General features: G+C 39.3%; 1 protein-coding gene across 1 annotated transcript in view; it reads left to right on the top strand.

Annotated features, from left to right (window-relative positions):
* The window catches only part of Clstn2 (calsyntenin 2), a 573,715-nt gene that overhangs the window by 212,110 nt on the left and 334,282 nt on the right, over positions 1-27,323 (top strand). The gene's annotated exons all lie outside the window — the stretch shown is intronic.

Raw genomic sequence — 27,323 nt, forward strand, 5'->3', positions numbered from 1 at the left:
TATGTGAAAATAAACCCATAAGCACCCTTGCAGAGCGTGCAGGGATACTCTCCACTCTCAGAAGAAGGCTTTATCTTTATTTTATGTAGAATGATAACCACCATGGGAACCTAAGTGTGACTTCTATGGTGATTAGAATTGGGGCACTTCCGTACTTCTTCTGGATATCTTCAAAGGTTCTGTACAACTACATACCACTTCGAAGAAAAGATCGCTTGCCGTCTTTTCCACAAAAATAAGTTCTCTTCCTCAAATCTTGTTTGCCAGCCTAGAAACAGTCCAACTCATCTTTTCTTGAACATGTTTGTATGAATCAGCAACTCTGAGAAACCTCTGAAAATAAGATATTTAAGCAAATATTAGCAAAGTTGTTGGGTCATGTAAATATTTAGTTTGGTATCCACTGTGTGCTTTAAAAACATAAATATGACATTTAGAAATTGAGAGATATTTGCATGAAAATTCAGGATTCTGGTTCATGGTGATGAGTAAGTTCTGAAACATAGAAGCAAAGCCATAGCTCCCCTCTTTAGACCAACCATATGCTCTGGATTTCCTCAGGCCCTCTGTCACAGCTTATATACAGGGGCCCTTGCACTAAGCAGGGCCTCATATACAACTTTCTTTCAAATATGTAAAACCACTTTCAAGTGTAATAAAGTAAACTAATGAAAATTTTGTCATGGTTTATGTCAGTGGCCCCCAGGCCTCATGTGTTTGCATTATACATTTGTGATTGGTTCATTGTCTAGCACTTGTTTTGGGGGTGTGAGTGCTACACCAGCCTAGGGGTGGAGCCAGGATGTAATATAATGGCAGGAAGAAGGTGTGTCTCGCTCTCTCTTGCTGGTTTCTGCCTTGCTGTTTGTAGCCACCATGAACTGAGGCCCCGCCATGCCACCCTGCCTTATAGCCAACTGAGTATGGATTGAAACCTCCAAAAACTATAAGAAATAAACCTTTCCTTTCTCAGCTTTGGGTATCAGGTATTTTGTCTCAGCGACAAGTTAAAAGTAACTAAGACAAAGTTTAAGGGAAGTAAATAGCTGTCATTAAGTCATTTCTGTGCAGTGAAGTTAATGCTTTAGCAGAGGAGAAATGCCTCTGAGTATTCACTGTGTCTACCCTTCATGGAGTCCTGTTCTCACCAACAGTGAGTAAAGTCCACAGTAAAGTTACAAGTTCCGTAATATATAAACCAGAAAAGAAAAACAAAGCAAAAGCATTTCAAGCAAATTTGACATTTGAAAGTTTGAATTTACAAAACATTACTTTAGTGCTGAAGAACGATTAAAGTTTCACTTGAAGAGTTACCAAATGACTTCTTAAACATAAATCTACCATTGTCTTTGAACTTGGACTTGTATTCTGACTGCTGGAAGTGCCGTCCTCATTCAGACAATGTTGAACCTACGCTGTGCTTCTAGCTGGGCTCCAAGAAGTTTTTACCAACTAAAGATAATTTCTCTACTCTACCTGCTCTTTGCAGCTGCCTTTAAAAAAAATTGAGCTTAATGCATCAAAATACAATCTTCTAAGCTCTTAAGAGTAAAAAAAGTAAAGGTGCTTTTTAGAATGGTCAAAGCTATTTCTCTCAGTGTTATTTATGATCAGCTCTAAGACAGGAAACAGGCACTAGTCATCCATCCATGCTGCAGGCATTTATTTTAAAACATTTATCTTAAAAAGAAAATACCGAAGATTTATTTCAGATCCCTATCATTCTTATAAAATTGAAAAATTCATATCTGCCATCTCCATCACTCCTTGAAGTCCACTGAAGCTTTTAGTCTCCCCTTATCAACTGTTCATGTATTATGGGTCGATTTCCCCACCCCTTTCCTTGGGGTCTTTATATTTAGCTCACGAGGTGAACCATAAGCTCTGTGGAAGACAGTTCCCACTATATTGCTTTTGCTTGGTCTTCTTTCTCTTATCTCCCTCAACTCTACCTTTAAAGTGTTTTACGTAAAAATTTTTTTGCACATAAATTCTGATAAATATCATTTAGAATCATATGCAATACCAAATGATTCTCCTGTAATAATAATCTCAGTTATATTGTGTACATGAATTCATAATTCAGGGAGGTAACATAGTTTTCATGATGTATCTCCTGATTATGACAATAATAAAACATTCATTGCAGAAAATGTGAAAAAATAATTCAGCACCCAAAAAGCATGAAGCATGTTTTTCTACCACCAGAGAGGGCATCTTTGAACATTTCTGTGTATTTCCTTTCAGTCATTTTTCTACGCTTTTTTAAAAAATTGTGATCATCTCTCATATTTACCATTAAATTGTATATACATGTTTTATTTATTTAATTATCATTCAGTTAAGTTATATTAGAACAATGAACCAATTTAACTTATAATTTTAAAAATATTTATAAAATACTTATAGTAATATTTTTCACCAGATAATGAAAATACACTATTTTATTTAATGTTCCTATTTTAATCAGCTATATCTGATTAAATGACTGTGTTAAATATTAAATATACTTAACAAATATTCTATAGTTTATCATTGTCTGATGGATGATTTGTCTATTTTTATTTTTCTATTTGAACCCATGTCCATATTTTAGATTCTGTTGGTTGGATGGATTGTAAGAATTGGAATTAATTGGACAAGCATTTTTAAAATTTTCTGAATCATGCTACATTGCTTTCCAGCAAAGGTTCATAAATCTGTTACCTTACTCACACAATGGGTCTATGTTCCCTGTTCCACATGTGGATCATTCCACTGATGATTATTGTCAGTATGGCAAAATAGCTGATTATAGGAACCTGAATGTTGTCACATGTAGGACAATATAAGCTTTTCAATATTGGTTTGATAAAACTTCAAAAATGTCTATGACATATAGGGCAATGATTCAAATGCTGAAGTTTAATAAATTAGACTTTCCTTCTTCTTACCTGCCTGTCTGCTAATTTCCTCAGAGAGATACTCCCCTAAACCCAGGGTGAGCAGCTGGCATGGCATCCCAGAGCAGGCCTGCATCTGGGCAGAGATGGGCCCAGGGCTTCTGTCCACCTCCTCCAAGTTCCCTGTCCCTGTGACACTGCGTTTGGATCCCTGTCCCACCTAATCAGGAAATCTTCCCTTAGACTTCAGTCAAATGCATTAGGTTTGACTCAATTTTCAGCTCCGAGTATGAGCTCTATAGAATTGATCTTAAAGAATCAGAAACAAAAATTCTTGAGTAATAATGGAAATCTTTCTAAAATCCTGGCCAAAAATGATAATAAAAGCAAACTGGGCACAATGTGAACTTATTAATTCCTGCATGTGCCCCTCTGAGGCCTGTTAGGAAACTATGGAGACTTTTAAATTTGAAGAGAATTACATTGCCTTTCAGAGATAATAGAGCTGCTCATTTATCTACATTGGTCCACTCTGGATTGTCTTTTGTAAGGACAGGGATTCAGAGAATGATCAGGCATAACTGGCTGACTTCTCAGGCTGGGTAAGTCTCTGACGGCTACTCAGAAAATTACCTGGGACATGATTTGGCATGGTGTGATTAACTGGTTACCATGCCAGTTGCAGCAGGGGCTACTTCCTCCTTGATGTTCATCTGCCTATCTACCCACCTGTCTGCCTGTGTCCTGTCTGGGTCTGCCAGGGGTCTTCTTCATGGCTCAGGCCCTATGGCTGACTGATCACAAAGACCCTTCTGCTCTTCTGTATGTCCATTGTTTGTTCATTTGTTTGGTTTGAGATAGAGTCCATCCATATAGCTCAAGCAGTCCTTAAGTTCATGATTGTCCTGTTTTAGCTTCCCAAGTGCTGGGATTATGGATATCGACCACCTGATGTAGCTTTTTCCATGGTGTCTTATGATGAAAGGAAAAGGCTGAAGTTGTCAACAGGCATGACTTTTTTGAAATTTAATTTTTAATTTTTTAATTGTCAAATAACATTGTATGTTTTTATCATATACACCATGATGTTTTGCAATATGCATATGGATGCTGTTGAATGGTAAAACTTACCTGAGTAACACATGCATTACCTTAAATAGTTATCATTTTTCTATATTAGGACATAAAATTCATCCTATATAACATGATAAATCATTGTCAACAGTCACCCTGCTAATAGATTTATTGAAATACATTTTCCTTATATCTTTCTCCAAATATGTATCCCTTGACATCTCCCCATTCCTCAATCTTTAGCTCCCAGCCTCTGGTAGCCACTATTATATTTTCTACTTCTATGAAATAAACATTTTTAGATTCCACATATGAATAAGATCTTGTAATGTTGTCTCTCTGTGCTGATTAATTTCACTTAATAAACCTACTTCATTTGCATTCTGCCACTTATTAGCTTTATAATTTCAGATAAATCGCTGAATTCCTGTAACAGAGTAGTTCAAAAGTGGGGTAATTTTGGTACCAACTTCCGAGATTAATGTTTGAACTAAATAAGATAGTAAGACAAAATACTTAAGAGTTCCCTCTGGTATCCCAAAGGTTTTGGGATACCACAGTTTTGTTAGTGTCGTAGAAATAGTAAAACTGAGAATCATCAGACAAATTGTAATTCTTCTTATCAATAAACCATAACTTTTTTCTTCCTCTTAGATTGATTATAGCAATGTAGTTATAAACTGTAATGATGATAACGATGCTAAAGAAAAAAGAAAAGTAAGTTTGAATTTTTTTTAAAGCTTGACAGATACCATTGTTATGTTTTTCATCAGTGGCCCCTAAGCCTCATGATTTATGGACTTGACCAAATCTAGCATTTTTGATTGGTTCATTTTCTAATGCTCAGATTGGTGGTGTGAGTGCTACACCTGTCTAGGGGTGGAGCCAGGATATGATGTAATGGCGGGAAGAAGGTTTGTCTCTCTCTCTTGCCAGTTTGTGCCTTACTGTTTGTAGCCAGCCATGAATGGCAGCCCACCATGCCACCATGCTGCTTGGAGCCAGCTAAGTATGAACTAAAACCTTCAGAACTGTAAGAAATAAACCTTTCCTCTTTTATATTGGGAGTCGGGTATTTTGTCTCAGCAATGAACGTGAAAAGTAACTAAGACAATCATTAAACTAAACTTCCTCTATTCTTTGGTTAGGTGGTAGTATAGCAATAATCAGTTAACATAACACATGTAGGAGAAAGTAGCTTGAAAATTGTAGAGTACAACCCTGTAAGTAAATATGTTTAGCTGGCAATAAATTTCCTTGTGTCCTACCTGTAATTTATGCCCACTGTGTAATACATTACTTACTAGTATAATCATAAACCAATACTCTTTTATTACACACACGCGCACACACACACACATACACAGAGGCACAGTGTATGGGTGCCACTTACTGCACCCATTAAAATTGCAACTGTCCTTACCAATTCATGCAATAGGGAGGTCACCCATCATGATCCTGTCTTACAAATGAAAACATTAAGAATTAGAGAAATCTTGTCAATTCCTCAGGGTCATCCAGGTGGTACTGATCAACCCTGTCATTCAATTCCATGCTCTGAGACTTCAGGTCATGCCTCCTCCTCCAACACTTGTCAAGTGAGGAGGACACAGCTCATTGCATTGGAAGATATGCATGGTGTCCCAGTATAGCACAAAAGAGGGCTGGTCTTGTGCTAAGTCCTTTTACTTTTTCTTTTGATTGGATTGTGTCAGGGAGAAAGATGCAGACTGAGAAGTTCCAGAGATCTTCAGCGCCTCTCTAACACTTACTAATCTTCCTTTTGACGCAAGAGGAGCAAGCTTTATCACAGAGCTTTCAGTAGGAAACAGCCTCAAGCTAGAATTTGAATAGCACTCTGTTTTATTTTACTTTATGTGGATTACTTTTTGATGCGAGTATTACTGGGTATTCATTTCAGGAATTTTCTTTCTAAGTAAACTTTATTGAGTTTCTAAAATTCCAATTTAAAGAAAAATCTAAGTAAATAAGTATAGAGGTAGTTTATGAAGTCAGAAAAAACCATAGAAAAGACCGGTGAATTAACATCGAATGGCACACGGTGGGATCTCATAGCTAGAGACTCCTCACCCCACACCCACAGGGCCACCTGCAGGGGGACCCAGCCATCCTCAGTCCATCCTGCCCTATGGGCTCTAGGCTGCAGTTTTGGCAGCAAAAGAGACACCTCCTCAGCCATGCAGGAGAGATGTCTTTGTACCCAAGCTGGCTTGATGGAGTACCATTCAAGAGGGCCAGAGAGCAGGGTGTCCACACTGCACCCAGCAGTCGCTTTGCTGCAGTCTGAGGTCAAACCTTCACCTCCCTGCAGAAAATCACATTCAGACCTATCTGAAATTCTCAATTTAGCTACTTACTGCCTGGGACCCCAGAGAGCTGGAATCTATAGAAAGTCAGGAAGGGACATGTGAAAACTATGAAAAAGAAAAAGAATAAAATAAAATGCACCTGTTCTTTAAAAAAAAACGCTGAACATTTTACTGTATGTATAAATATTTGCAATTAATTTGGGCCATAGTATATATGGTTCTGAGTTTTTATTTTCACCATTTGCAGACAATTTCTAAACTAGTTAAAACTTAGAAATATATTACTTGAGTGCCAACACAAGTATACATCACGAAAACACACCACAAATTATTTAGCTCTTCCTCTATTTTTTTCATATTTAGGTTGTTTGCAATTGTTTCCCATTAGGGAAAAAAAAAACTAATTCTTCCCTGTTTGATTTTGTTTAGAATACCTTTCTTAAGCATAGGAGTGAGAGTTTTATTTTGTATTTGTATTTTGTATTTATTTTTGTAACAAAAATAAAACAGATGTGTTTTCTTTCAGTGACAGTCTGAGATTGTGTCCTCAGATGTTTTTGCTGATTCAAGCTGTGACTGCCCAATTTCATGCAGCTGTAGACGATCAGATTAGGTGAGGAAGGAAAAGAGAATACCTACCCATACTTCTCCACAGAGGGGAGAATATGTCCCTACTTTGGGTAACTTTTTTGAGGCAAGTATTGCTGGATATTCATTTCAGGAATTTTCTCAGGGCACTCCCTGCAAGAGGGTACCCAGCCCCAAGTCTTCAAACTCAAGGCTTTCCTCCCTTTGACAATGACTCCGTCTCATTACAGTGGCTTCCTTTTAAGGGCTTTAAGTGGTGGGGAAAGAGTGACTGAAAAATTCACGTATGACATACGGAATTTGCTGTAAAGCTGACAGTTTAGGGGTGAGGGAAACAGCCAGTAAACCAACTGGAAGGCTTGGTCAAGTTCATGCTTATAATCTCTAGAAAGGATGATAACCAGGGGTCCATTTGTAGCCCTCAGCAGCAGCAAGGTCTTTACAATGACCACACTCAAGGACTAGAATCTGTGGCTATGGAGGACTACCAGGCCAACTGGAGAAAGGTGCATCCATCACTCTGGAGTTAAAGTGCGATGTTGGCTCTGTTCCTTCACTCTCATTTTCCTGGTAGCTTTGCAACTTTCAGCCTGGATAGTGATTGACAGGGGTTGGAAGAGTATATTTGGGGACCTCTCTTGGGCGTCTCCACCAGAGGTACTGCAGTCTCTTCAATTTTTCACTTTCACACTTTTTGTTCCTTCCTTCTTCTACAGATGACAAATGGCCAATGATCAGAAGGCAGATCTTAACTCTACTGGGGTTGTTTGGGACAATTCACATAATCCTTGAGCTCAGGAACCTAGGACACAAATCCTTTACCTTGATGAAAAGGAAATAAAACGTAACCAGTGTCCCAAAACAAATTTCACTACTGTATTACCAAGTTTTAAACATTTACCAGTTTTTAAAGAACACCATGCCTTCTGCCATGGGTGGATGGCCCTTTTTCTGAAGAAGAGTTGCCAGCAGAAATGAAAATAAGGGGCTTCACAGACTTTCTCTGCCCAGATGTTGGGGGCCTTTGCCATAATATTTTTCTCTCTTCTGTAACAAATCCTTCCCAGCTTTCTGTCTCATGAATCATCTTTTTTCTTTCCCCACCAACACTTTGCTCAGAAGGTTCCTCCTTTGCCACTTGACCTCTCGGCGACTTTGTTTCATCCTATCTGTTAAAGACCATGGTGTTTTTACTGTGTGACAGCTCTGGCTTGGTGAGTTTAGTATGGCTCAACTCACCTGTTCACTTCTCCAATCTCATGTTCTAAACTTAAGTCTGATTTCAAAGTCCTCTCTATGGAACCTGGCTGACGACAGCATATTGGCAGAGCTGTACACACCCTGAGTATGAGCACGTCTGGTTCCCTGCATGCTGCAGGGGCAGGGCTGGAGTCTGAGGGCAGAAAAGATGCAAAGGAAAGCTGAGACAGCCTCCCTCATGGGAACCTGGATGAGGTACGCAGGGCCAAGTGCTAAGGTATAGGACAGGAGCAGGCAGTGGTCAGTTAAAGGAGAAGGGGATGAAGGTCTCAGGCAAATGCCCACAGAAGGACTGGGCTCCACAATCTAACTGGCATTAGGAGGTGAAGGAAGTGGCTAGCAGGGCTGTCACATCCATCCACCTGTGACCCTGACTCAAGGCCCTGAGACCTTCTCAATGAGAAGACTCTGGGTGGGTCCTCTTCTAAGGCAAATTCATATTTAAGGAATAATTAGTGGATACTCCTAGACTATTTTCTATTAATAAAGGTGGTGAGAAAAAGGCATTCAGGAAAGGAAGTTCCTCTCCTGGTGTGATGCAACTGGAGGCTTCCTGGAATGCAGGACGTTTAGTGCTAAATTCAGGCAGGTCCAAAGAGATCATAGTGAGGTGGTCACCCTAACAAGAGAGGTTTAGACTCCCAGGGTAGAAACTTTGAGCAGTGATCCAAGGAAAGAACTTGTGAAAAGCCCTTAAATGTAGGGATTTTATGGTTTTCTGCACTCTGAGTTAGTGACAGTACTATGCTAAAACAAGATGAAAAGTGAACTACGCAATGAAAAATAATTGCAGGACTGCTGCCAGTGCATATGGTGGCTGTGCAAATTGGAAACAGGTGCTTCTTCTTACAGACAGACACTGTCCCACTCCACAACACACAGCTTGGCAAGTGGAGAAAGAGGTGGCTATCAGCTTCTCTTTGTCCCCTCAGTCCTAAATTCTTATACAGAAAACAACTTGAGAATAACAACACCAAAATCCAGCTAAGATTTACTGTTACTCCATATCAGCTAGACTATTATAAACATTGCATCATTTAATTTTTACAACAATCTTTTGAAATAGGCATTATCATTATCCTTGTTTTATAGAAGAGACTGAAGTTACACCAGATTATATAATATGCCCAGAACACAGTTGTAATGATGTTGTAATTCTAAACCAGATGCCCAAGGTAAATATTGCTGTGTAAAAGCTACACCAAAACATAGGGCCATAGTAAAGCAACCATGAATTTTCTTTCATTTGTCTCCTATTGATTTGGGAGCTCTGCTAGTCTGAACCAGTTCAGCTTCTCCAATTTAGGTTTGTTCGGGTATCTGCAGGCAGTCAGTGGGTAGGCTGTGGGCTGGCTGGTTTAGGGTGGCCTTGGCTGGGAAAACACTGCTATCCTCATGTATTCTTCCAGAGGAATGCAGAGGAATAAAATATGCAGAAATGGACAGACAGTTTTTACAAGCAGCTGCTTATGACAAGTTTGTTACCATCCCACTGGCTAAAAGCAAGCTCATCACAAGCAAGCATTCCCAGAATGAGTGTAGAGGTGGACTGCCAAAGAGCAGGAGGGATAACTTTGGTGTTCTCATTGTGATTGTTCTATTAGTCAATTTGGTGGCAACATTTATTCAAATTCCTTTCTTATGCAAGACAGGGTCATCCCTATCCGAGGACCCTAAGAAATTTTACCCAATCACAGCATGTGTCTTGAAGCCCAAGATTTTATTCTCTTCATAAGGTCTGTATATAGCAAATCTTGATCTAGAGAACCATAAGCTAAAAACCTGAGTTATCTCCCCACACATACCCTCCAGGGGAAGGAAAGCATCAATAAACACCCCACTGGAAAAGAAGAAGGCGTAGCAAATAGCAATCACTAACAATTCTGATAATCTTCTGAAAAAAAAATGTTGCAGGGTCCTCTCCACTTTGAGGGTGATTTTGCTCCCAAGGGCTAGGAGCAGTCCTTCATCTATTGTTTCCTGCTTTTCTTTGCTAACCAGTCCTCTCTTTCATCATCATTTACTTCTGCTCAATCCCAAGTCAGATGTATTCAACAGGAGTCAACGTTGCTCCTGAGATTAGTGTACTGAACTCAGGCCCTGGGAGAGCTGTTAGGCTTCAGATGTCTCCGTATCAGTGGGCCTAATGAAAACCATCTCTTAACATGGTCACTGTATAAAAAAGACCTGGGGTATTGTCTGGACAACAGGATAATAATGGGCCCAAGATAACTCAGATAAGTGGACACTACGGAGAAAAATGAGCAGAGAATTTGAAAACACTGAGAAAATCTTCTTAAAAAGCTATGATTGGCAGTCATCACAGCAAAATCAACGATGACTAAAAATCAGCTCCATCAGTAATTGAGCCATTTGGTATCCAAGCTTAGAGAAGATAATACCAATTCAGCTATCTTCTCCAGAAGCCATGGACTTGGCTTACTAGAGGGACATATTAAATAAGTCTGGAATTGGAGTCCACTGCAAATATTAATTATGAAAACAAATTCCTAAGGTCAATGGATTTACTTTACTAGAAACTTTGGGCCTCGAGTGCAAGTCCTTAATAGCTTAGACTTGTCTGAGATTCCAGATCAAAGGACAGGAGTACACTCAGGCATTTATAGTTCACACTGCTTGGCAGAATGCTCAGGGTGAGATCATGGAATACTTTGGCAAGAGTTCCAAGCCTGATTTTATTATCTTGTAGCTGCCTGTAATCACAGATGAGGCATCAAAGGCCAGCTGTCCCCCATGAACCTTGACAGTCTATATAAACTAGTTACTTTTTATGAGCCACCCTTTCACAAGTTGAGAGAGAGGACCTATTAAGCCAAGTTCAATATGATCTAAAAACTTTAAAAGATTATTTTTATTTATCTAAGTTCCAGCTAACTGCCGTAGCAAATGACATCTCTTGCCATGGTTGGCTTGGGTGACTGTGGACACCATTAAAATACAATATTCTGCATTTCTTAATGGAAAGTGGCATCCTGCTATAGCAAGGATTTTTTTCCCTGCACATTAAAAATTCTAGTAGAGTAAGGAAGAAAAGCCAAAAAGTCTGAGAGATGAAGGCACATTAACCAAAACCTCTCTCCTGGTCCCACCAGGCTGTGCATTAAAGGCTAAAAACTCAGTACTTTTTGCACTACGTCCATTGTACAAAGATCACCCTCTAATACTTTTCCTTGTTGTGTAGTTTTCTCTTTACACGACTAAAGAGGGGAGCTGCCAGACACAACAGTCACTGCAGCCTGCCCCATTGCAGTCTCTCTCACCTCGGGTCCTTCCTTCTGCCCCCTGTTCCCTGTCCACTGTCATAACTGCAGTGAAGCCCCATGTGCTGATCTGTCTGGCTGCACTGGTCTCCCACAGCAGCTGCACCTGCGATGGGCAGGCTGTGCCACATGGGACATACCACTGGCGCCCACTGCATAACTCTCCATACATTTAGATTTGTATCAGTTTCTTTCATTAGTGCTGTGGACTTTTAAACATACATTCTGAAAATATTATTTAGATTGATGCCTAAATATTTCACCATTGTGTCTGTAAATTACATGTATTTATTCTTTCATATGTTCCTTGCTAATACTGTACAAAGAAAAATAAATGAGTTTAATCTTTATGTTTTTATGTTTTGTATTGTGCAACCTTGTTCAAATCAATAGCTCTAAGAAATTTTTTTTCAGTGAATTCCTCAGGATTTTCTACAATCAAATCATCTGTAATTAGGATAGTTTTATTTATGACTTTCAGATTTGGATTATATTTCCATTATTTCCTTACTACACTAACAAGAGCTTCAGTTCATTTCACTAAATGAATTGAATTTTATTAAATTCAGTTTATTTTTTTAAATAAAAGACAATTTATTTGAAGGTAGGGAAAGGGAGAAAAAAGAGATGACAGACAGCTGCCCCGGGCAGTCTGACATTGAATAAAAGTCACGGGAGGAGATATTTTTGCCTTGTTTCTGGTCTAGTCTTTCATTAGTTAAGTTAATGTTACCTGTAGAGGTTTTATAGATGGCCTTCATCAAGTTGAGGGTGTTCTCTTTTCCTTGGTTTCTATTATAAATGGTTGTTATTTTCATCGAATATTTTTTTCTTGTGTATTCTTTTTTATTTTAGTAGTATTGTAATAACATTGATTGATTTTCAAGTATTGAGCCAACTTTGCAACTCTGGAGTAAACTCCACTTAATCATTGTGTATAATTCATTTTACAGGCTCCTGAATTCTATTTGCTAATATTTCGTTCAGCAGTTTTTTGTCTGTATTCATGAAAGATATGATCTGTCACCATTTTGTTGTTAATGTTTGTGCTATTATTGTCTGATTGAATGTAATAACGTTGCATTATTTCATGAAATAAGTTGAGAAATGTTCTCTCCTATATTCTGAAAGAGATTGTGTAGAATTGGCATTCTTTAAATGGTTAGTACAATTCTCCAAGGAAATTTTGAATAAAAATTTTTGAGAAGGTTTTGTGTGAATTATAATTTCCATAATAGTTGTAGGATACTTCAAATTATGTGGTTCACATGGGTTAGTTTTGGTAGATTGTATTTTTCAAAGAACAAGTCCATTTTGTTTAAATTGACAAATTAATGCATGTAAAGTTGCTACAATAATCCTGTAATACTTGGAGAATCTGTAATGATATCCACTGGTTTAATCCTAATATTGTCATTTGTTTTCTCTCTTTTTTGTTTAAGTCAGACTTACTGGAAACCTTTTAAAATTTTCAACAGTATTTTCAAAGAAATGAGTCCTTATTTCTCTTATTCTAACATTTTAATATTTTTATTTCATTGTTTTTTATTCTTAGTCATATTATTTTCTTAATTATTCTTGTTTGGGTTTATTTTGTTCTTCTTTATATAGGCTTTTAAAGTGGCAGCTTAGATTATTGATGTTTCTCTTTTATAAACAAAAAAATCATAGATTTAATACTGTAAAATGCCCCTCTCCGAATTAATTACTTTATATCCCATAAATTTTGATACATTTTTTTATTTAGCTTGATGTATTAGTTATTTCCATTTTGATTTGCTTTTTGACACACTTTATCTCAAAGCATGTTGAAAAATTTCTAAATGTTCAGGATCTTCCTGTTATCTGTTATGTTATCTGTTATGGTTATGGAGAATATGTTGTATAATAATCAGTTTTATTAAGGTTGTTTTGTGATTCAGGACAGTGCCTATCCCAGTATGTGCTCTGTGAGCACAGGGAATAAATGCATGTTCTGCTTTTTTTTGGATGAAGTATTCTATAAATGTCAACTAGATCCTGTTAGCTGAATGGTTTTTTTTTTTTTGAGACTTTTAGAGTCTAGCTGATTTTCAGTCTAGTTCTTTGAACGGTTAAGTGATGAATATTAAACTGTTATGAGTGTATTCCTTCTTTTAATTCCATCACCTTTTGTCTCACATATTTTTCAGCTCTGTTGTTCATCACATTCATATTTAGGGTTGCAGTATCTTTCTGGTAGATTGACACTTTAATAATTATACTGTATCACTTTTTATCTCTAATCACTTTTTGCTCTGAAGTTTGTTTCATGAAATATTGCATGTTTTGCTTTAATAATATTTACATAATATACCATTTTTCATTCATTTGTTTTCAACCTGCCTCTAACATTGTATTTGATATAAGTTTCTTATAAACAATGTATAAAATCTTCTGTTTGTGTTTTTGTTTTAGAAGATTTGCATGTACCGTAATTACTGCTACTTAAGGCTTCTGTCATTTTTGTTAATTTGTGTGTGTGTGTGTGTGTGTGTGTGCGTGCATGTTTTGTTTTGTAGCACTCCTGATGTGTTTTACTACCTGCCTGTAAGTTACTTCAACATATCTTAAAATTCCATATTGATTAAATGTGGCGTGTTTGAATGATACCTCTTTTGTATAGCTTTTTAGCTACCCAAGAATTATCTCTACCTAATTTACCCCAGTCTACGGGTGTTGCAGTCTTATCAGTTAAAATTATGTATAGAAACTTCATCTCTTTTTAGAGCCCTTCCCCTTCCTGTTTATAATATTTTCTTACAAATAAGTTCTCTGTTTGTTTAGAGTCACATCAAACAGTATTATGGTTTTTCCTTCAGATGTGAAATACAGCTTAGAAAACTCAGTAGAGGTCCATTGTATTTATTTATTTTTTGTTTGTCTTCTTTTTTGAGTTCCAATTTTCCTTCTTTCATAGTTTCCTTTCTGTTTCAAAAACTTCATTTAGCCCATTCTTCAGAATAGTTCTGCAGTGATGGTTCTGTTAGATGTCCTTCACCTGAGAATGTTTTGATTTTCCTTTAATTGCTAAAGAACAGTTTTGCTAAGTGGAGGGTCCTGGGCTGCCAATTCTTTTCTTTCAGCACTTAGGAAATATTGTCCCCTTCATTCTGCTGCTCTCCATTTCAAATGAGGAACTTGCGATCATTTCATCTGCTTTCCCTTCTACAAGGTGTTCTGTGTAATTTAAATTTTTCTATGTCTTTCATTTTCAGAAGTTTAATTATGAGGTCTTGGCATAATTTCTTTAAAGGTATCCTGTTGTGAGTGCACTAAATTTCTTGAATCTGTAAGTGTGTGTCTTTTGTCAAATAAGAGTAGTTTTGTTTGAGCCTTTTTTCAGCAAAGCTATCTTTTCTTTGTCCCTTATGACTCCAGTAACGTAAGTGTGAGACCTTTTGGAGCAGTCCTGTAGGTTTCTGAGGATTTTCTTAAAGGCTATTTTGCCACTGTTGCTCACATTGGGTAGTTTGATTTTCTTGTCTTTCCATACACTGGTTCTGTCCTTCATTTTACCGATGAATCCATCCACTGAGATCTTAATTTATTTTGTATTCTAGATCTGAAATTTAAATTTTCTTCTCCTTTATATCTTCTGTATTTTATTTGAAGTTTTCCAATTCTGTATTTGTGATTTCTAGTTTTTCTTTTGAGTTGTGTGCATTTATGATTGACTATTAAAGTATTTTTACCATGACTGATTTCAAACATTTATCAGTGTCTTAGTTCACTTAAATGAGTAAAACACTGAATATCCTAACTTATAGGTAACTTATTAAAAAAGAAGATTATTCCTCACAGTTTTAGTAGCTGGGAAATCTGAGCTCAAGGGACTGGGTGTCTGATGTGTATCCAGTTCCTGGTTCAAGGGAGGCTATCTTCTCACCATGGCTTCACATGGCAGGAGGATCAAGGAAGCTCTCTGAGGTGCCTTCAGTAAGAACCTTAGTCTCAGGGCTCCTCCCTCATGACTTAATCACTTCCCAAAGGCTCACCTTCAAATATCATTGCACCCTAGATTAGGTTTTGACGTATAAGTGAGGCAGGAGCATAAACACTCAGTTTACAGCAGATAGATAATGCTAATATCTCTGTTATTGAAATGGTAAGATCCATTATTGTATTTTTTTTACACTCAGTTTGAAATCTCTGTGATTCTTGGAACAATGGGTGATTTTCTGTTGAAAACTGAACAATACGGTATTATGTTGTAAGACCCTATGTTATTTAAATCTTCTGACATTTGCTTCAGCGAGGGAAGGAAAGTCACTACCCCTTTTACTGCCATCTTAAGATACAATTCCAAGTTTTCTACTTTACTTTCATGGACAACGAAGACTAGTCTGTAATTCTAGGTGGAGTGGAAGTCACAGCTTCTCACGTGGTCTGCAGCAATCCTGCAGATGCTTCATTACAGCTGGGCATTGGTGACAGTCCTGATTTTCCCATAACACCTTTCTTGATACCACCCCAGTGGAGAGGAATGCTGGTCCTGCTTGCTGCCTGCAGAGAGTAGACTTACAGGCTCCACGTGAGAGGGTCTTTGTCATCCATCACTGCAGATCGAATTCTGCTTCCCTATTGTACCTTCTCTGATGCTACTGCAGCCAGTTGGGTGCCTCATTACAGCCTTAGGAGAAAAGAAATCTGTGTTCTTCTTGCAGCCTTTGCTGGCATGGAAGGAGGGAAACCACAATTCCTTACCTACTGTTTATCTGAGCAGAGAGACTATTGTCTGAAAGTTGACCATGTTGCTAGGCTGCTCATTTGACAACCTTTAACTACAGAGAGCAACATGTCTTTTTTAAGGAATATTTGTGTTTCTCAGCTTCTATTCTCTCTCTCTCTCTCTCTCTCTCTCTCTCTCTCTCTCTCTCTCTCTCTCCCCCCCCCCTCCCCCAACGTATGTATAGATCCAAATGAACCTATTTCACTATCTCCAACTTACAGAATCTTCTCATGTTCATTTTAGAAGTCATAGCCAAGGCTTTTAGTTAGACTTACTGAAAAAAAAAATTGTTGAGTCTAATTTTTTCCAACTTCAAATCCATTTTTTGTGAAGTATTCAAAAAACTTTTTTTCAAATAACCAATTCAGTTTCATCTCTAAAGGACTCCACAGACCATGGATAAATTAAATAACATTGCTGAGCTGAGTTTGGCCTCAGCTACTAATATGTGATCTCTTGTTGAAGCTTCCTAGGTACTGTGGATTTGTTACACTTTTAGGTTTGCACACTCCAAAAAAAAAAAAAAATTTCCCTGTCCTGTATTTATTCATTCATAATTAGTTATTGAGTAATTATTGAATGTGTACTATGTGTACCCTAGTGGTGAATGTGACATACAGGAGTTTCTACTAGGGGCTTTCACAATCAAACAAATGAAACTGATAGTAGAAGCATTTTGTTGTTGTTGTTGTCCAAGAATAATACTGAGAGTAGGTATGCTGGCTTATTTAACAACTAGAAGAGAGAGAACAGATGCCTGTTAGCCACATTAGAGTCTGGCATCAAGGCATCCTATCTTAGCTGGTGACTGTTGGCAGGGATGGCAAACACTTCCCATCTCTGAATGAGAAGGGAGGGAGAATCCTATAATGAAAGCTAAGAAACCTGGAAGACTGAGCCCAGATGTAGGCTATGGCATGAACTGTTTTTGCCTAGACTGGCCCTGAAGATGGAAGTGAAGGTCAGAAACGTACTATTATTGTCTGACCAAACAAAGGTTACTGGAAAGAGCTGGCTAGAATGAGTGTCAGCCATTATTTTCAGGGCAAAAATAAAACAGGAATGAGCCCATGAAGTCTCTAGCCTCTATTCTTTCGACCCTAATTGATCATCAAGTGAGTAGGAAATAATCAGGCCCAATTCTGAAGAGGCCCAGGTATTGTCACGTTCTTGCGTTTCAACCAGAATTCACACCACAGTGGGAGCTAGAGGTGAAAGCAAGCTAAGTAAATTATTCTGTTCTTATCCATTGTACACTATTGACCTCCTGTACATGCAGTCTTCATAGGGAAGGCAACATTTTATAAATCCCAGAATTATAGTTTATGTTTATATTTGAATAACACAGTGTGATCACACAGCACCATGGTTATTTGTTATTTAAAAATTTACTTTCCTCCTCCTCCCATACTCAGGCCTTTTCTATTATTTGAAACCTTAAAGTCTTCAGAAGTGTTTGGCAATTCCACATTTTTATGAATTTCAGCAATAAAAGCAGTTGACTCACACAGCTAGAAAAAGGATGATAAATACTAATTGAATTTTACTTGGCAAAATCCTGCAGCTGGAGATAAGAAAGCTTAAAAACAAACAAATAGCATGTAGTTCATTTCCTTGCATGGGCCAGTACAACCCTGCCTGAGTTGCTAGCATTCCCCTTTTCCTTCAAATGTGAGAAGGCCGCAGTCTCAGCTCACTGGTAGCAAGGTAGCTGTCCTCACCATGAAATGGTTGTTCAGTGGTATTTACAGCACTGCAGAGAGGAGGAAGATCTTACGGGATTCAGCCAGCCTGAACCCTGGGTTAGATATTATATCTCATAAAAATAACAAAAAATCCAGCCACTTCTAGCCCTCTGTGTGTCTGGCACTATACCTTCATTCACATTCACCAGTAACATGAACTTATAAAAGTGGTAGTATTTTTCTTTAAAAATAAACATTGTACTCAAAAAGGTTAAGTTGCTTGCTGAAATCACAGGATCAGGTAAATGTTCAATCCAGTTTTCCCATAAACTGGCATCATTCATTAGTTAGAATCCTGGATTTTGGTTCTCAGTGAGTTATTTTGCCCCTAAGAAGACATTCAACAGTGGCCAGAGACATTGCTGGCTGCCTTAGTGGGGAAAGAGCACAGGTACTGCTGAACACCCTGCTGTCTATAGAACAGCCCCCACACTGAGGAACTGCCTGCACCAAGAGTCAACAGTATTGAGGTTGAGAAACCATGGTTTAAAAAGCAGGAGAGCTCCATTTCAGGATCTAGTGTGTATGAGCACATTCTTGGACAATTATTTTCTCTGTTGGAGCCTCCGTTTTCTCATGTATGAAACAAAGGACTAGATTTACCTGGATGATCCTGATGCTTCTGGCTTTCATACCGTGTGGATCCTGGGAAGCTATCAAATTTCATTCATGGTTTTTAAAGTGGTCTTAAAAGTCTCGATGGATTGCATTGATGTCTTAAACAAAAGTAGGAAGGTGATAGATAGATAGATAGATAGATAGATAGATAGATAGATAGATACTTTATATATTCTGCAAGAGAAAAAACTTCTTCACATCACATTGAATCTGGTGCTTAGGTTTTGGTCATTTTAAATGCTGACTTCCTGCCATGATTAAGTAGCCCATTCTTGTATTTGCTTGTTTGTAACAGGGATCAAACTTATGACCTTGCACTTGCCAGAGAGATGCTTAGGACACTAAGCTAAGCTCAAGTATCCCTTTCTGAACCAATCAATGACTATGTCTCTATGTTGTGGCCCAGTTGGGTACTTTATGATGTGTTGGTGCCTTTGGGGAAGACAAAAAAAAGTGGGCTTGAGCTATGATGTTGCCAGTGATGCTGGTATCATGGACATACAGGCTATGAAAAACACAGAAAAGATCACTTAAGCTTCACCGTGGTTCAGTTCTTCCAGCATCAGCCCAGTTGGACCTTAATAGGTAGAGGAGAAATTTTCACAGAGGCCAAAAATTACTTCTTTGTCAACCTATGCACACATCACTATGTGCACACAAATTAACCTACACATTTGACAAGTTAAGTCTTTCAATAATTCATTCATGTGTATATGTGTTATGTAAAGAATAACTCTCTTCAGGGTTTATAATTGAAGAAAACAGATCTTCAGTGTATGAAGATCCATTGCTAGTGATGTAGAAAAGGCCAGCAGAAGAAACTCAAGTAAAGATTTCCTTGAATTTTAAGAGAGGTGGGGACTAAGAATTCATAAAGTAGGTTAAGTTCACAGCTTTCTTTGAGTTTTGGATACAGTCTGGGCATGAGTGTGTTCAATTTCTGTCTGGCCATCTCTTGTTAGAGAAGCATCTTATCAGAGCTGGAGTAGGAAGACAACCATCTACGCATGGCCCCAGGGGTGCTATGTGGCAGGCTGAGTAACAAGGATGAGACAGTTTTAGACAGGCTGCATAGCTCCTGCTCATTTTGGGGGGATGTACAGAGCCTCTGGCACACAGGCCTCGTGGACATTGCTGAGCACAACAAACCCAATGCAAGCAGCTCTCCAAACTCCAGTTATGCTGCGAAGAGGCATTGTCACGTGCTGCTCTGTCTGGCCTTAGAGAAACTGGGTGGGCAGGAGCTCTGACTTGTCCGTATCACCAGCCACTCCAAGGAAGCTCTGGGAAGGAGGAATTCTTGCTACTGCCAAGAGCTCTGTGTTTCAAGGGCTGCAGTTCACTGAGAACTGAGGAAGGTCAGCTGAGGCTTCATACATAGGATCTGAATGATACGGTACAAAGAAGTAAGGCAAAGACTTTAAAAGTGTGGAAGAAAGTCACAGTGCCTTTTTGATATAAGAATGGCCAGGTTTTGGCACCTAAACACCTCTGTGAATCTTCTCTTGCTAGAAAACAAAGCCTCAAATATTTAGTAGCCTAACACCATTTCTCCAGGCTTGCAAATCCAGTTCCCTGACAGGGAGGATAAGGTTGCTGAATGATATAGCCAAAGAATATTCTCAGCTCCTAAAAGCTTTATGAAGATGATAGCAGGTAGTATATGCCAGGCCCTTTCCATGGAGCATTTTACTGAAGTCTCTTATCTAGGGGCCACAAAGTTTTTCTTATTAGATCCAACAGTAAATATTTTAGGCTTTGTAGGCCAAGAGGATATACCAATGCTATTGTATGGCTAGTTAATATAAACACTAAAAATTTACAAAAGCGTTCTTTCCCTGCTGGCTATTTAAAAACAAAAACAAACAAACAAAAAAACGGTAGCTAAATGTAGCTTCCAAGCTGCAGTTTGCTGGTACCCTGTTCTGAACATCTTGTGACACTGCAATTGATATTATTCCCTCTTTACATATGAGTGAACTGAGACATGGGACCTTTTGGTAATTTTTCTGTCCCAGTGGAATCTGATTCTAATTCTTGGGTTGAATTCTCCAAGGCTTGAATCAGTGCCCCCGCATGCAGGTTTTGTCTTCTCTTTCATCTGGATGTTAACTTCCTTCCTTCCATCAACTCCCACAAGGGTAGGATCAGAAATAGAAGTGCAAAGTATGTAGTCATGGACCAGCCATCCCAAGTCCCAGGCTCCTCAACCCCTAAGCAGGCAGAATACCGCGTCCCATTTGTTCTAACAGTCTTACGGGTGTGGGTAAGGGAGGCTGGGGTGAGCCGGAAGAGAAGAGACAAACTCACTCTGTCAGGCTACCATTTATCTAAACATTGAGAGTTATCCTAGTCTGAGCATCATAATTACCTGGGGAACTTTGCAAAAAGCAAATTCTTCAGCTTTTTCCTTAGAGAATTCATTTCAGAAGTTCTGGATAAACCTGGGAATCAGAATTATTACTGTTATCTTCTAAGCAATGATGATACAAGATCAGAATCTCCCAAGAAGTCCTGCGTGCTGATAAAAAGTCAGGTGGGGGGGGCTGGGGATTTAGCTCAGTGGCATAGTGCCTGCCTTGCAACAGGCAGTCCTGAGTTCGATCCCTGGTACCGATAAAAAAAAAGAAAAAGACAAAAAAAAAAAAAAATCAGGTGGAGTCCTACCAACTGTCCAGTTGATTATTATCCTTAGAGATGGTTGGGATACATGAGAAAACTTTCCTTGCAGCCTGCACTTACCCCAGCTTCTTCCCCAACACTTGACTGAAAGCAGCTACCTTCCCTTGAACTGAGTCCTGGACCTGGGATGAGTTCTGGTTAGCTAGATCCCCAACAAACACCTGGGATTTTCTGATATCCTCCAAAGATGGGAACTAGTGGGATGAACAAACTAACTGCATCTGGCCATCAGGTAGAATCAGTAGAGTTTGCTTCTAGCAATTATTTAATTAGACTTTGTGATAGTTATTCCAAGTCAAACACTGGGTATTAGAAATAGCAAAAAGACCTTTTAAATTTAGTGGCAAAAACTCAAACACTGTGCACAGATAGAGTTCAGATTCTGGCTGGAGGTTATTATTTGTGTTAGGATAAGAGCAGCTGGTTGCCCTGTTTGCAGGTGTCTCCTAGGAAGCCATTAGTCCCGGCCACAAAGGTGATTCTGCTTAGAGAAGTCTGTATGAAGCCGGAATTCCTTTGGTCTTTCCACAGGAAAGCCTTGGTTGTGGTATTAGGCAGTAGTTTATGCACATTTCAAAAATCAACCTCCCTTTGAAATCTAATGAGGGATATAGAACGTAGCGCGTTGAATAATGCTTGGAAATTTTGCATAAGTTTCAGGGGACTAATTGAGCCCTTAAACCATTCCAAAAACCTCATCCTTAAATCTTAAACTCCTGATAATGACCTTGAAATGTAGCAGAAAATCTTAGAAAGAGAAGAGATGGAGCCCATGCTTAAAAACAGCATTAGCATGCCTATTAGTGGTCACCGAGCCATACAACATTTTCAAGTTTATTTCTAAATCTGTGAAATGGCAGTGCTAATACCATGCTTTTTATATCTACAAGATGGTTATAGAGAAACAAAATATATCATGGATATAAAAACATCTGGAAGTGTTAACAAGGCCATTTCAACATTCAAGATCCTGTTATTATGTTAGAAATTTTTTTTCCAGTTGTAAAGCATCCGAGCTCTTCCTTAGTCTCTTAAGGATATATATGAAACATTAAAAAATATTAAAGACAGCATTTCTCAATGATTCAATTGAATTTAATAAATATTAATGACTTCCTCAGTGGCTGGGCTTTTATCTGGGATGCTTTTCCTCCCTATCTGGCTGCCCTCTTCTTTTAAGCACCTACTCCTTATGTGTCACCTCTTAAACTGCATTTTCCCTTGTCTCCTCTGTCTAGCAAAAGGGACACATCACTCAGTACTTGGTTTGCTGGACCTTCATACAATGACCTTAGGCACTTACCTCCAGCTCCTAGTCCTCGCACAAAACTAAGTCAATTGCTAAATGAAATCTAGATCGCTGAGGATAAAACTTCTACTGGTTGCATGAAATGAGGGCTCTGCCCTCAGAAGATTTGCTCAGAGGAGACAGTGAACTCATGCAAGAACACCCTGTATTTAAAGATAGGTGTGATTTTAATTCAAGGATGATTAAATGTGGGAGGTGTTTCTTTAAGTGGCCACTGGAAAATGATTTGTCCCAGAGGCTGCAGTGAAAGAGAGAAGGAAAGCCAAGAGCAGAGATCAGGGGAGCATGTCAAGATAGTAGAGCAGCCTTTGGTTCATTTGCTTGGAGTACAAGCAGAGTTTATGGGGAAGCAGGAGCTATAGTAAAGAAAGAACAGTGTGACAAAACTGCAGAGAATGTTCCCTGCATGCTGGGAAGGCGTGGTCAGAGGGGAGCTGGGCAGGATTTTGAGGGTTACGCCTGAAAAGAAAGTATGAGAAATCAAAGTGGCATATCTTGGAAACTAAGAAACTGGGCAAAGGGAGGTCTGGAATGTTGGGGAAGACTGGCCATGCAGATGGTACTGGACTAAGCATTGTAGGAAATGAGAGTGTGTGCCCAGAGCCCCGTGAGCAGAATGCTTCTGGCAGGGCAATTTGTAGTGTCAAGGTCCCAGTCTCTAGAGAAGAGCTAGAGTTCAGAGATGTGTGGAGTGGAGCAGATCAAGCAGAGCTTGTGACACGGTCAGAGTTTGGCTTTTCCTTTGAGAGCAATGACAGTCGCTGCAGATGGAGCTAGCAGAGGTCTAGTATGATCTGACTTACATTCCGACAGGACCTGTTTGCCCACTGTGTTGAGATTAGATTGTAGGGGATAAGGGGAGAACCAGGGAGGCCAGGGAGGTGGTCACTACGTAAGTATAGTTGAGCATACCTGTGGCTTAATTAGCAGGGGAAAGTGATGGGTGAGTGGGCAGGTATGTTCTGAAGGCAGAAATAACAAAATTTCTGGAACCAGTCGCAAATGTAAGAATAACGTGGCGATTCAAGGCTTTTGGCCTAAATAGCTGGAACGATGAAGTTGTCTCTGCCTAGGTTGGAGGAAGGCTGCAGGTAAAGTAAGTTTCGGAAGGATAACCAGGCATTTGCTTTAGAATATTCCATTTTCTTCATCTTGTGGCAACCAAGTGAGGTGGGCAATTCAACAGTTAAGCCTGGGGTTTGAAAAAAAAAGTCTGTCTAGATTTGGGATGTTCATTAAAATGTATAAAGAAAGTTATTCCTCAAAATAATTAAAAGCATCATACCACAATGATATGTGCATACCCATGTTTATAATGGCACAGTTTGTAAGAGCTAAATCTTGAAAACAACAAAAATGCCCATCAACTGAGGAATGGATAAAAAAGATGTGTTTTCTTTATAATGGAGTACTATTCTGCCATGAAGATGGATAAACTTGAAACATTTATTGCTAAATGGATGCACCCTGAGAGCATAGTCTTAAGTGAAATAAATCAGTCACACTCATGTAAATACAGCATTGTCTCACTGATATGAGAAACTGAAAGTATAAATAAGGGCCAAATCATACAAGAGATAAGGTGAAATAGGAAGAAATTGCTCAAAAGGAAAGAGGAGCTAGAAAGGGAGAATGGGGGAGGGAGAAGGAAGAGAAAAAACATGAGAAAAAGAGGATAAAATAGAACCAAAACTTTGGAACAAGGAGAGGAAGAGGGGTTGAAGGGATGGGAGACGGATGAGAGGGAAAAAAAGACAAATCAAGGTATATCATGCACAGTTCCATCATATACCTTATGATGAATATGATCATTGCATATACCTAAATTTTACCAATTAATTTTTTTTAAAAAATGATAGACAAAAAGTAATTTTACCCCCCAGGGGTCAAACTCACAACCTCACACTTGCTGATCCTTAAAAAGATCTTTCTGTAGAACATTTAGTCACATACTAATCAGTGTATTGCATATTTCCTATTATATTCAGAGCAAGTGGTTTATTTTTAATTTCTGGTACCCTTGTGAGTTCACTGACAATATGTAGCAAAAGCAGAATAATATAATCTTTATTATTTTTTATTCCCATTAAGAATAAAAACAATAATATTGTTTAGTTTGGAAAATGACCATTGTTTTGGGGTGAACCAAGAGAGTCCAGTGGAGAGACTATGGAAGGAGTGCGGGAACCCAGTGAGATGCTCACCCCATGGGAACCTCTCTCCTGGACCCTGTACCACTTGCAGTCAGCTGCATCTGTGAGACTGAACTCTAGATGGTGCTATGGGGTGGAAACGAAGGGATTCAGCACCCTTGCAGTAAAGAGTCTGTGACCCTAGGCAATTCTCTGGGTGAAAGACCTGATCCTGAGTGAACACAAAAGTGGTACCCTCCAGGGTAAGAAACAACTGAGATACTGTTGTAGTAACAATTGGTGTGCTCTGACCACGACAGGATTAATCAACAGCTATTGACAAGTAAGATAAGGGCTGTAGAATTACCTTTGGAAAGAGCATCCTAGCGCTCTAGTAGTGTCACTGAAGAGGTGTCAGGGGAAAGGTGAATGAAAGCCAGACTAGATGCAACTCAGTAGAAAATGGGAGGAAAGGAATAAGTGAACTGGGACAAATTATCTTCTGAGGAGTGTGACTGCAAAGGAGAACAAAGAAATGGGATGCTTGCAGATGAGGGAAGAGGAGTCAAGAGAAGGCGTGGATTTTTGTTTGTATTTTTTAAGATGGGAGAAATAAGCGCTCTCTGTGCTGTTTGTTGGTGGGAAACATTAACTCCTTTCCTGAGACTGCAGTGCAATTTGGCACATGGCCTATGCCTCTGCAGCTCACCTGGGATAGTTATTTGTTTCTGCCTGAATGGCAAATGATATCGTTTTGAAAGGCCTCCTGGTGCCTGATTGATTTGTTAGGGAGCCTGACAGCCTAATGGACTTTTCAGACAAGACAATGGCTCCTCTTGGCAGTCCTTGTCTTGGAGGGATTCCAGGTGGTAATGAATGGTGTTATGCACAAAGATGGAGGAGGAAGAGAGGAGGAGGAGGAGAAAGAGGAGAAGGAGGAGGAGGAGGAGGAGGAGAGGAGACTTTACTTGACATAGGAGTTAGAGGGAAAGAAAGTTCCTAAAGTTCTGTCTCCTTGGCAGATGCTGCAAGAGGAATAAACATGGAGACATGTCCCTTTAGGGTCTCTGCTAGGACAAGTCATTGAGGACCTCCGGTGAAGAGACAGCCTCTTACAGTCATATCTCTGGGTGGCCCCTTCCCTTCTGCTATCCATCCTCCATAGGAGAAGTGCCCTTTGAGTCACAGTGTGGCAAGTTTTCACAAAGGCCTGATTCAGTCCCTGCTTCACCATTGTCTGTCTCTGTGATCTTAAGCCACTTAATTTTTCAAATCTCTAATTTCACTTTCTAGACTACAGAAGTAATGTTATCTTAAATAACATCTAAGTCATTGGAGGTGTCCATAGATGCTAGATGTGGGTGTCCAAGAAGCCATGATGGCAAGAGGTAGATATAGTGCCTTTGAGAGCTCAGGCTATGAAGCTCTTTGCTCCTCTCCAATGTTATGTTCTCATCTCTCTATACCTTGTGTCATCATCTATAAAGAAATAGTAATCACAATACTTCAAACTAGACGATAGTGTTAAATAATGAGCCCATGTAGAATAATTGCTACATAAATATTATTTGGTAGATTAATAATTGGAATTATTTGCATATGTGGTTTTATTTTAACTTGAGCTGCTTGGTTGCAAAACAAACACTTCACTGTCAAGGACAGAATGGGGGTTGTGATGGAACCTGGGACTAATGGTAGCAGTGTGATGCCCAGCCTGATACCCCACACACATCCATATGTGCCTTACTGGGGGACTAGATTGCTGAGGGTGTACTCCCATAAGAAGGTCCACATGGGCTGGCTGAGGTCTTTGCAGTTGCCAGGGCAGGGTACCACTTTAATTCTCCTGGCATTGTCCATTCAGGCAGTCAGTCCTGTCCCAGTGGTGGCTGTGATTGGTCGGGGTCCCCCAACTTCCACATTTTGGCCATATGGGAGCATTGGGAGGGACTGACATTTCCGAATGACAAAACACTGGTGGACTTCTGACACTGTTGGCCTGCTGATGATGCTTAAAAGGCTTGAAATCTAAAACGTAGTAGGGCAGTCGGGAAACATAAGGGAAGTAAGAACCAGGTGGGAACAGGAGACACATGAGAAAAGGTGGGGCATTGTCTGTAAGTTGTGGCCCTCATTCCACTCATGATGAGCTAAACCTTAGTATCTGTACCTCAAAGCGAAGGAAATCAAATCAAGTAATTTGTCTAAAATCACACAATATCCAAAGATATTTGTTAGTGTCTGACACCAAAATTCATGGGATTCATTTCTTTGTTGTTACACCAATAGTGTGTACCCACTTGTCAACTCAGGTTGAATACTTGCTGAGCTAATACTGAGTCCTCTATGGTGGATGGGAGACATGTATTCAAGAGGGCAGAAGGCATGGTGTCTGGCTGTGAGGCAGGACAGTTCTGGCAGGAAGGCACAAAGTACTCAGAGCAAGGCACTTCCAGGTGCTCCATGGGCCATGCAAGTTGGGACTGTGAGAGTTAAGCTGAGGCTGGAGACCAAGGAGGGCTGGGGAACTCACAGGGGATGTGGGCAGGACTTAGGATAAGCTCAGCTGTCGTTGGAGCACCTTTTGTGCATGTGTGGTTACAGGTTTTGGTCAGCCAATGAGCCCACCAAGCTAAACACTGCCTTCTGCCACTCCATGATGACCGAGTAAG

The sequence above is a fragment of the Cavia porcellus genome, unplaced genomic scaffold (assembly GCF_034190915.1).
Source record: "Cavia porcellus strain 051 isolate PalLab524CR breed Dunkin Hartley unplaced genomic scaffold, mCavPor4.1 scaffold_5, whole genome shotgun sequence".
NCBI lineage: Eukaryota > Metazoa > Chordata > Mammalia > Rodentia > Caviidae > Cavia > Cavia porcellus.